This window comes from Mustela lutreola, chromosome 1 (assembly GCF_030435805.1).
Source record: "Mustela lutreola isolate mMusLut2 chromosome 1, mMusLut2.pri, whole genome shotgun sequence".
Taxonomy (NCBI): domain Eukaryota; kingdom Metazoa; phylum Chordata; class Mammalia; order Carnivora; family Mustelidae; genus Mustela; species Mustela lutreola.
This window is the reverse complement of record NC_081290.1, coordinates 102,588,396-102,599,485: the sequence shown is the minus strand read 5'-3', so window position 1 is coordinate 102,599,485 and position 11,090 is coordinate 102,588,396.

Here is an 11,090-nt window from a genome sequence, read left to right as displayed (position 1 = left end):
AGCTTAGGATAATCCACTGTCATTCTCTAATATTCATCTGTCTCTTCACAGGCCAAATAGGAAAGTTATGGAAATGTGATAGGAATTGCCACCCTTGCATGTTTCAAGTCCTTGATGGTGGCACTAATCTCTGCAATCCCTCCAGGTATGTCGTACTGGTTTTGGCTTACTATTTTCCTAGGTAAGGCTGTTCTAATGACTTTCACATGGCCTTTCCTATCACAATAGCCCTCACTTCACAGGTGAGGGAAATAATGTAGGGATTTTACCAATTTCTGTGTCTGTTTATTCTCATTATGCATTCTGGATCTGGGAAAATAACTCAGATGGGTTTGAGGACTCATTAGACCCACTGAGATGGACCTGTGCTAAAACACGATTGATCACCTAACCTTTATAACCTTCTATTCGAATGGTGGACCACAGTGACATTTTCAGTTTCTTGAAACTAGTGTCAATTCAGTGTCAAGTAGTCCCTTAAAGTCTGATTATTCCCTTTTCTTAATTGTACAGTTATCTTGGTAAAAGAGTATCTTTGGAGAAGGCTGGGAGAATAATTAACAATGTAAAGAGCTTTTCTCCTTTGGGTAAATTGTCAAATTTTGGGGCAGAGTATTTCTTTTTTTTTTAGCCTCTTAATGTCTATAGGGGTCATAGTGAATTACCCTTTCTCATTTCTGAGAAATTTGAGGAACTTGTGTCCTCTCTCCTTTTTCCTGGGAAGCCTAACTAAAGGCTTATTCATTTTATTGATCTTTTCCAAGAACCAGCTTTGGGGGCACTTGGATGGCTCAGTCAGTTAAGCATAGAATATCTTACCAAAGAATGAATGGGTTAACTAGGAAATTAAGAAGAGATAAAAAAAAAATACATGGAAACAAATGAAAAAGGAAACATGACATACCAAAACCTTTGGGATGCAGCAAAGGCAGTGCTGAGAAGGAAGTACATGGCAATATAGGCCTTCCTCAAGAAGCAAGAAAAGTCTAATACACAGCCTAACTTTACACCCAAAAGAGCTGGAGAAACACGGCAAATAGTCTGAATCCAGCAGGAGAAAAGAAATAATTAAAAAAAAAAAAGTTAGAATAAACTTTTTTAAAAATTATTTATTTATTTATCAGAGAGAGAGAGGGGGAGAGAGCGAGCACAGGCAGACAGAATGGCAGGCAGAGGCAGAGAGAGAAGCAGGCTCCCTGCTGAGCTAGGAGCCTGATGTGGGACTTGATCCCAGGACGCTGGGATCATGACCTGAGCCAAAGGAAGCTGCTTAACCAACTGAGCCACCCAGGGATCCCCAAAAGTTAGTATACAAATCAATGACATAGAAATCTACAAAACAAAACAAAAACAAAGCAGTAGAATAGATCAATGAAACTAGGAGCTGGTTCTTTGAATGAATCAATAATATGATAAACCACTAACCAGACCTAACAAAAAGAAAAGAGAAAGAAGAGAAAAGGACCTAAATAAATAAAATCATGAATGACACAGGAGAGATCTTAACCAACACAGAAGAAATACAAACAATCGTAAGAGCATACTATGAGCAATTATATGCCCCAAAATTAGGCAATCTGGAAGAAATGGATAAATTCCTAGAAACATATAAACTACCAAATCTGAAACAGGAAGAAATAGAAAACTTGAATAGACCCATAAATAGTAAAGAAATTGAATCAAAAATCTCCCAACAATCAAGAGTCCAGGCCTGGATGGCTTCCCAGGGGAATTCTACCCAATATTTAAGGAGAAACAATACAGATTCTTCTGAAAATGTTCCAGAAAGTAGAAATGGAAGGAAAACATCTAAACCCAGTCTATGAGGTCAGCATTACCTTATTCCCCAAACCAGACAAAGATCCCACCAAAAAGAATTAAAGACCAATATCCCCAACGAATGTGAATGAAAAAAAAATTCTCAATAGAATACTAGCAAATCAAATCCAACAATATCTTAAGAGAATCATTCACCATAATCAAGTGGTATTTATTCCTGGGCTGCAGAGGTGGTTCAATATTTGCAAATCAACCAAAATGATATACCATATTAATAAAAGAAAGAGTAAGCATCATATGATTCTCTTAATATATGCAGAAAGAACATTTGACTGAGTTCAGCAAACATTCTTGATAAAAACCCTCAACAAAGTAGGAATAGAGACAACATATCTCAACATCATAAAGGCCATATATGAAAGACTTACAGCTAATATAATTCTCAATGGGAAAAACAGAGCTTTTCATCTAAGGTCAGGAAAAAGACAGGGATGTCCAATCCCATCATTGTTATTTAAGATAGTACTAGATGTCCTAGCCTCAGCAATTGGGTAACAGAAAGATGTAGAAGTCATCCAAATCAGCAAGGAAGGAGTCAAACTTTCACTATTTGCAGATGACATTATAGTCTATGTAATATCCAAAAGACTCCACCAAAAAATTGATAGAATGGATACACGAATTCAGTAAAGTCACAGGATAAAAAATCAAGGTACAGACATCTGTTGCATTTCTATAGACCAATAATGAAGCAGGGGAAAGAGAAATCAAGGAATCAGTCCCATTTACAATTGCATAGAAAGCCATGAGATACCTAGGAATAAATCTAACCAAAGGGGTAAAAGATCTATACTCTGAAAACTATAGAACAATTATGAAAGAGAAATATGGAAAAACATGCCATGTTCATGGATTGGAAGAAAATATTGTTAAAATGTCAGTACTACCCAAAGCAGCCTACACATTCAATGTAATACCTAACAAAAATGGCACCAGAAACTTTCAGAGAGCTAGAGCAAACAATCCTAAAGTTTGTATGGAATCACAAAGGACTCTGAATAGCTAAAGCAATCTTGAAACAGAAAAGCAAAGCTAGAGGAATCACAATTCCAGACTTCAAGCAATATTACAAGGCTATAGTCATCAAGACAGTATGGTACTAACACAAAAACAGACACATAGATCAATGGAACCGAATAGAAAACCCAGAAATGAATTCACAACTAATGGTCAACAAATCTTTGACAAAGCAGGAAAGAATATCCAATGGAAAAAAGACAGTCTCTTCAACAAATGGGAAACTGGACAGCAACATGCAGAAGAATGAAACTGGACCACTTTCTTATACCATACACAAAAATAAATGCAAAATAGATGAAAGACCTAAATGTGAGACAGAAATCCATCAGAATCATAGAAAAGAACAAAGGCAGCCTCCTCTTTGACCTCAGCTGTAGCAACTTTTTACTAGACATATCACCAGAAGAAAGGAAACAAAAGCAAAAATGAAAACTTTGGCTTCAACAAGATAAAAGGCTTCTGCAACAGTGAAGGAAATTGTCAACAAAACTAAAATCAACCTACAGAATGGGAGAAGATATTTACAAGAGAAATATCTGATAAAGGGTTAGTATCTAAAATCTAGGGGCATCTGGGTGGCTCAGTGGATTAAGCCACTGCTTTAGGCTCAGGTCATGATCTTAGGGTGCTGGGACTGAGCCCTGCATTGGGCCCTCTGCTCAGTGGGGAGCCGGCTTCCCCCTCTCTCTCTCTGCCTGCCTCTCTGCCTACTTGTGATCTCTCTCTCTCTCTGTCAAATAAATAAAATCTTAAAAAAATCTATAAAGAGCTTATCAAACTCAACACCCAAAAAACTAAAAAACCCAGTTAAGAAATGGGCAGAAGACATGAATAGACATTTCTACAAAGATGACATACAAATGGCTAACAGGCACATGAAAAGATGCTCAACTGATCACTGCTCACTGCTCACTGATCATTAGGGAAATACAAACCAAAACTACAATGTGAAACCACCTCACACCAGTTAGAATGGTTAAAATTAACAGCTCAGGAAACAACAACAGGTGTTGGTGAGGATTCAGGGAAAAGGGAAGCTTCTTACACTGTTGGTGGAGAGGCAAAATGGTGCAGTCATTCTAGAAAACAGTGAAGAGGTTCCTCAAAAAAGTTAAAAAATAGAACTACTACATGATCCAGAAATTTCACTACTATGTATTTATCCAAAGGATACAAAAATACTGATTCAAAGGGGCACATGTACCCTAATGTTTATAGAGCACTATCAACAATAGCTAAATTATGGAAAGAGGCTAAATGTCTGTTGACTGATGAATGGATAGATGGATAAAGAAGATGTGGTATATATAAATATAGATATAGATATAGATATAGATATAGATATAGATAGATACACACACACATATATGCAAGGGAATATTACTGACCCATAACAGTGTGGATGGATCTAGAGTGTATTATGCTAAGCTAAATACAATAGTCAGAAAATGACAGATGCTATATGGTCTCCATTTACATGTGCAATTTAAAAAACAAAAGGATGAATATGGGGGAAAGGAAAAAAAAAGAAGGAGGCAAACCACGAAAGAGACTCTTAACTATAGAGAACAAACTTAGGATTGCTGGAGGGGAGGTGGGTAGGGTTTGGGTTAAATGGTTGATGGGTATTAAGGAGTGCACTTGTGATAAGTATTGGATGTTGTATGTAAGTGTTGAATCACTAAATTTTACTCCTAAAACTAACATTACATTATGTGTTAATTAACTAGAATTTAAATAACCTGAAACATGACAAAAGTAATAAAAAATTAAAATACAATATAATATGATCTATATAATAAAATATATAATATTTAATATAATAATTATAAATATTTCAGATACAAATATATTTCTAAATATATTTGGAATTCCAGATATTATATATGTATTCCAGATATCATATATGAAATTATGTATATATTCCATACCATAAATTTCCCTTTAAGCACTGTTTTTGCTGCATTCTACAAGTTTTAATAAATTCACTATGTGAAAATGAAAACATTTTAAAATTTCTCTTGAGATTTTCTTTGATCCATGATGATTTGGAAGTGTGTAATTTAATCTTCATATATTTAGGGACTTTCCAGAAATCTTTCTATTTTGATTTCTGATTTAATTACACTGTGGTTTGAGAGCAGTGATTATATGATTTTTATTCTTTTAACTTTGTTAAGGTGTGTTTTATGGCCCAGAACATAGTCTGTCTTGGTACTGTTCTGGGTGAACTTGAAAAGAATATATATTTTGTTGTTGTTGGCCAAAGTAGACTACTGATGTCCAGTTGATTGATAGTGCTTTTGAGCTTAATTTTGTCTTTATTGATTTTCTGCCTACTGAAATTGTCCATATTTAATAGAGAGATGTTGAAATCTCCAGGTATAATAGTGGATTGAGGGGTGCCTGGGTGGCTTAGTCTTTAAGTATCTGTCTTCGGCTCAGGTCATGATCCTGGAGTCCTAAGATCCAGGCCCGCATCAGGCTCCTTTCTCATCAGAGAGCCTGCTTCTCCCTCTCCCACTATCCCTGCTTGTGTGCTCTTTCTCACTGTGCCTCTCTCTGTAAAATAAATAAATAAAATCTATTTAGGAGAGCACAAATTGCATGCAGCACTGGGTGTTATATGCAAACAATGAATCATGGAACACTATATCAAAAACTAATGATGTGCTGTACCATGACTAACATAACACAATTTAAAAAATCTTTAAAAGAAATAGTGGATTGATCTATTACTCTTCGCCATTCTATGAGTTTTTGCCTCAAGTAGTTTGGCACTTTGCTGTTAGGCACATACATGTTAAAGATTGCTAAGTTCTTCTTGGAGAATTGGCCTTTTATCATGCAATGCCCTTTATCCCTGATAAATTTCCTTTGATGAGTGTTAGCATGGCATATCTTTCTCCATCCCTTTGCTTTTCATCTTTCTTTTCCCTTTGCATTTAAAGTGGTTTTCTTGTAGACAATGTAGAGTTGCATCCTGGTTTTTGATCCACTCTGACAATTTCTGTCTTTTATTTGGTATATTCAGACCATTGACATTAAGGTGACTATAGATATAGCTGGATTAATCTACCATATTTGTTACTGTTTTTAATTTGTTGTCATTTGCTCTTTGTTCTTGGTTTTGTCTTCCATTCTTTTTCTGCCTTTTGTGGCTCTAGTGGGATATTTTGTATGACTCCTTTTCTCTGCTCTCTGCTTTCTTAGCATATCACTTAAATTTTTTTTTTTTTACTTTTTTTGGTACCTTTTGCCCTAGAGTTTGCAATATATATTTACTATTATCTAAATTCACTTTCAAAAAACACTATACTACTTCAGGGGTATTGTGAGTACCTTGAAATGAAATATTCCTAATTCCTTTCTCTCGTCTTTTGTATCATTGCTATCATTCATTTCACCTATACTTAAACATATATAAAATACCTATTATGTGTTCCTAATCAAATGTATTGTTGCTATTATTTTTAACTTTTTGATCAAAATTTACCTGTTCAATCTCTTGCAAATGAAAAACAAAAGTTTTTATTTTACCTTCACTTATTCCTTTTCTGATACTCTTCTTCTTCTTCTTCTTCTTTTTTTTAATGTAGATCCATGTGTTTCTCACTTACCATTTGCTTTCTCTCTGAAAAACTTCCTTTAACATTTCTTGTAAGGCAAGTCTCTTGGCATCAAATTCCCTCAATTTTTGTCTACAAAGGTTTTTATTTCTCCTTCACTTTTGAAGGATAACTGTACAAAATATAAAGTTCTAGGTTGGTATCTTTAAATATTTCACTCCTATCTCTTCTTGCTTGCCTCGTTTAAAACAATAACAATCTTTGGTAGAATCTCTTTTGAAAGCACAGGAAATATTTACCAAATTAAACCATAAGCTGGCTCATAAAATTTTCCCCAAATTTCAAAATTGCCTTAGGAGGGCCTGGGTGGCTCAGTCCAACTGACTGAATTAAGCATTTGACTCTTGATTTCAGCTTTCTGGGGGGAAAAAATGCTATTTCAATGTGTTAAAGACTTTTTAAAAATTTTTTGCATTTTTTTTCTGTTTCAAGTTCTTATTTAAATTCCAGTTAATTAGCATCCAATGTAATATTAGTTTTAGGAGTAGAACTTAGTGATTGAACGCTTACATGCAACACCCAATGCTCATCACAAGTGAGTGCCCTCCTTGGTCCCCATCTCCCATTGACCCTATCCTCTCGGCCCACTTCCCCAAGATGTTCTTTTAAATAATGGTGCTGAATTGATTAATTAATTAATATAAATAATTGAATTAGTTAAATAGTGGAACTTAATCACAAACCTCACAGCATATATACCAAAGTATAAAAAGTAAAACAATAGAATTTCTAATAGTTAATCCTGGAGCATATCATCATGACTTTAGGGGTAGGCCAGGTCTTCTTATATAATACGTAAAACAGTGAAGGAAATAGTGATACACTGGACTGCATCCAAACTTCCAAATTTTGTTATTCAAAAGACACCAATAAAAACACAAAAACAACCCATGGAGTTGAGAAGCATGAATATATTTAACAGAAGACTCATTTCCTTTATGTATATAAATTCTACAAACTAATAGGAAAAAGACATTAAAATGGACATAAAATCTGAACAGACACTTGACCAAAAAAATCAATACATAAAATATATGTGTTAAAAGATCCTTTAGTGTCATTATTTATCAGGAAAAGCACAATTTAAAAACCCTATGAGATACCACTACAAGTCTACCAGAATGGTGAAAATTTAAAAAAAAAAAAATATATATATATATATATTCCAAATGTTGGCAATAATGTGGAGTATCTGGAAATTTCATACACTGCTTTAAAAGTCATTTGTGAAAACAATGTCTGGCAGCATCTGGTAAAGCTGAACTTACATATATCCTATGGCTCACTCATTCTACTTCTAGATGTGTATCCAATAGAAATGGACACATATCTGCACTGAGTCAAAAACATTCATAGCAGCATGATCCATAATGGCCTAGAACTAGAAATGGCTCAAATATCCACCAGAATTGGAAGAGATAAGTAAACTGTGGTGTACTCATACAGGGGAATACAATACAGCATGGGAAAATAATGGATTTCTAGTCATGCAACAGCAAAGATAAATTTCATAAATCGTGTTCATTGATGAAATTCAGGCACTGAAATACTTAGATTAGATGCTGGTGATGACAACTGAGGGCACTGAGTGTGCTAGCAATGTAATATTTGGATCTGGATTGTACATGTGACCACTGTAAAAATGTGTACAGCTACATACTTAATATTTGTGAACTTTAGAATATGAATGTATGTTTACCATATGAAATGGTAAAATTTGGAAAATATAGTTCTTAGCCTTTCCAAAATACTTTTGGAACTATATTTTACATTTTTAAAGCAGGACTGTGAAAAAAGAAAGTTCTTCTTATGGAGAAGGATTCTTTTGTATACTCTGCTTTGTTTTTACTACTTAAAAGACCATTTTGAGAAATTATGATTATTTATAATTTAGTAAATTATCAGTCATGTGAATAAGTCTATTTTAGTTTTATAGTAGCAAAATAAATCAAATATGTATTTAAGAAATTTAGAGAAACATCTCAAGGGAAACAATAACTACTAAACAGTGGCTTTCCTAGCTAATGCATTTCCCAAAATACGCTCTTCATAACCAAGGGAATAATTATTCATGCTGAATTTTTCTTTAAATTTCACCAGTGTAACTGAATTGTAATTAAAGGCCCATTGTTTTTTTCCCTCCCTCTTAAAACACTTTCTGGAAATGAAAGAACATTTTCTGCATGAAAATAGCAGCCAAGCAATCTTAGTGTTTTGATTGCAATAATTTTAAGTGTTATGGAGTTTCATCCAGAAAGAATTTACCAAGATATCTTAGGTTTAAATTACAAAAGAAAGAAACCAATGCTTTAAATTTAGAATCCAACAGAAAATTATGACATAAATTCAGAACAGAAATCTCTCAAGTCCTCATCTTAAACAGCCTTCACAGAGTTCCAGCTCTGAAATGTTGCATTAAAAGAATTTATTCCCCAAATCACTTAGAATAACTTTTGTTGTTTGTTTTAACAGAAGCTTCCCTTTATCCAGACAAATGTGCAAAATCAAGTTTCCTTTGGAAAAATAATGACTTAACATAGAAGGAAATTTTTTCGTTGCTCTCAAAATTGAAGTGTAAAATGTTAGAAGTTTTATGAAACTTACCACTTCTAATGTTATTCCAGTTTGGTCAAAATCGCAGGTACAAGTTGTAATCAGAGTGTATTTAATTTGATTCAGAGTGATTCAATTTGGAGGTACACAATCACTTTCTTTTGGAATTTCCACAATTTTAAATAATGATAGTATCTGAGGAAGGAGATTTAAATATACTTGCTTTGGTGGAGGGATAGTCTACTACGGGATATGCTACTTCTTACTTTAAAACGAGGGGTGCCTGGGTGGCTCAGTAGGTTAAAGCTTCTGCCTTCAGCTCAGATCATGATCCCAGAGTCCTGGGATGGAGCCCAGCATGGAGACCTGCTTTGTGCTCTCTGCTCAGCAGGGAGCCTGCTTCCTCCTCTCTCTCTGCCTGCCTCTCTGCCTATTTGTGATCTCTGTCTGTCAAATAAATAAATAAAATCTTTAAAAAAAATAAAATCCTGATAAATTCATTCAGCTTCTAAATCACAAGTTTTCTATAATTCTCAAGGATTCTTTCAAAACTACATTTTTAGTGATGCTTAACAAGGCAAACAAGGAAAAATAATCCCACATGATTATGAATGCAAACAATAGAGAGAAATTATCTTTTAGCCTAATGTATTAATTCTTTACAGATAATAAATTAGAGTTCTCATGGAAGTCTTCTATATATTTTTAAAAAAATTATTCCATGTTTTATGTTTTAAGATGCTATTACAATTAACACTTAAAAATTGAATTTTCTAGTTTTTTATTACTGACCTACACAAATACAATTGATTTTCTATACAGTTGACCCTTGAACAACACAGGTATGAACTGTGGGTGTACTTACACATGGATTTTTTTCAGTAAAGACAGGACAATAGTGTATAAAAGATGTTGTGATCCCGAGCTTGGGACCTCTTAGCGTCACCGGCAACAAGTGCGCGGAGGTCCGGGTTCGAACTCGTAATAAACAACCCCTGCTGTTTGGCTTTGACTCTGGACTCTGGTGGTCCTCTTTGGGAGGGTCTCGGAATTGGAGCATAACACCTCAATTAAATGATGCTTTGTGCAAGAGAGGAAATCTGATTTGCTTTGCTTTACACCATTATTCGAGAATCAAAATTTCAAAGTGTTTTTATAAAAGTGCATTTAAGTATACTAGACATCTTCTTAAGTATAGATAACAGTTAGCTTCTATTTTACATCTAAACTGAAATCATACCTATTATTTTTACTGGATTTCCTTTACTATCACTTAGAATGGATGTTCCATGGAAATTCTGAAGAGTCCCTTAGACAATCAGTTCTTCAAATTTTATTAACTGCAAGTATCTTGGGACTAAAAAAGATTGTCTCACAATTGAAAAAAAAGTGTCCAGGTTCTGCTCACAGACCTTCAAGGTAGACAAGACTCTTGTCCACTCCACCAAGAAGGGATGATATTAAGTTTAGGATCCAGTTATTCTAGGAACTTCGAGATCGTTCAAGAAGACACCTCCCCCTCACCTGGGAAGGGCCAAAGAATCAGGGACAGTAATACATTATTATTACTTAAAGATCTCTTAAGTAGACAATAAAAAGACTTCATTGAAAATCCTATCTTATGTACCTATCTCTAATAAAATATAATTACAATACAATTATAATATAATTACAAAATATAACCTATTAATTAATTGAGGAATGGGAAGGAGGAGGAAGTTTCCCCTGATCTTTGTCACAAAGTACCCTAAATCACCAACACCTCATATAAGTTAACACTTTAAATACAATTTTATAGGAAAATATTTATTTTATCTATTTGTTTTGTTTTTAAAGAAAATGCTAGTGGTGCGTTCATAGAAACATGCCCTGGGCTGAGTTTAGAGTATTTTTTAGTAGCATATTCCAAAATGAGCAAATAAGCAAGCCATTTGGTTTATAGCCAATCTTTTTCAATTCAAGCCATTAACATCTCTATAGCAGGTATTTTAAGAGAAAGATACCATCACTGTTTCTCATGATCTATTTTAAGCTTATAAGAAAATAGGG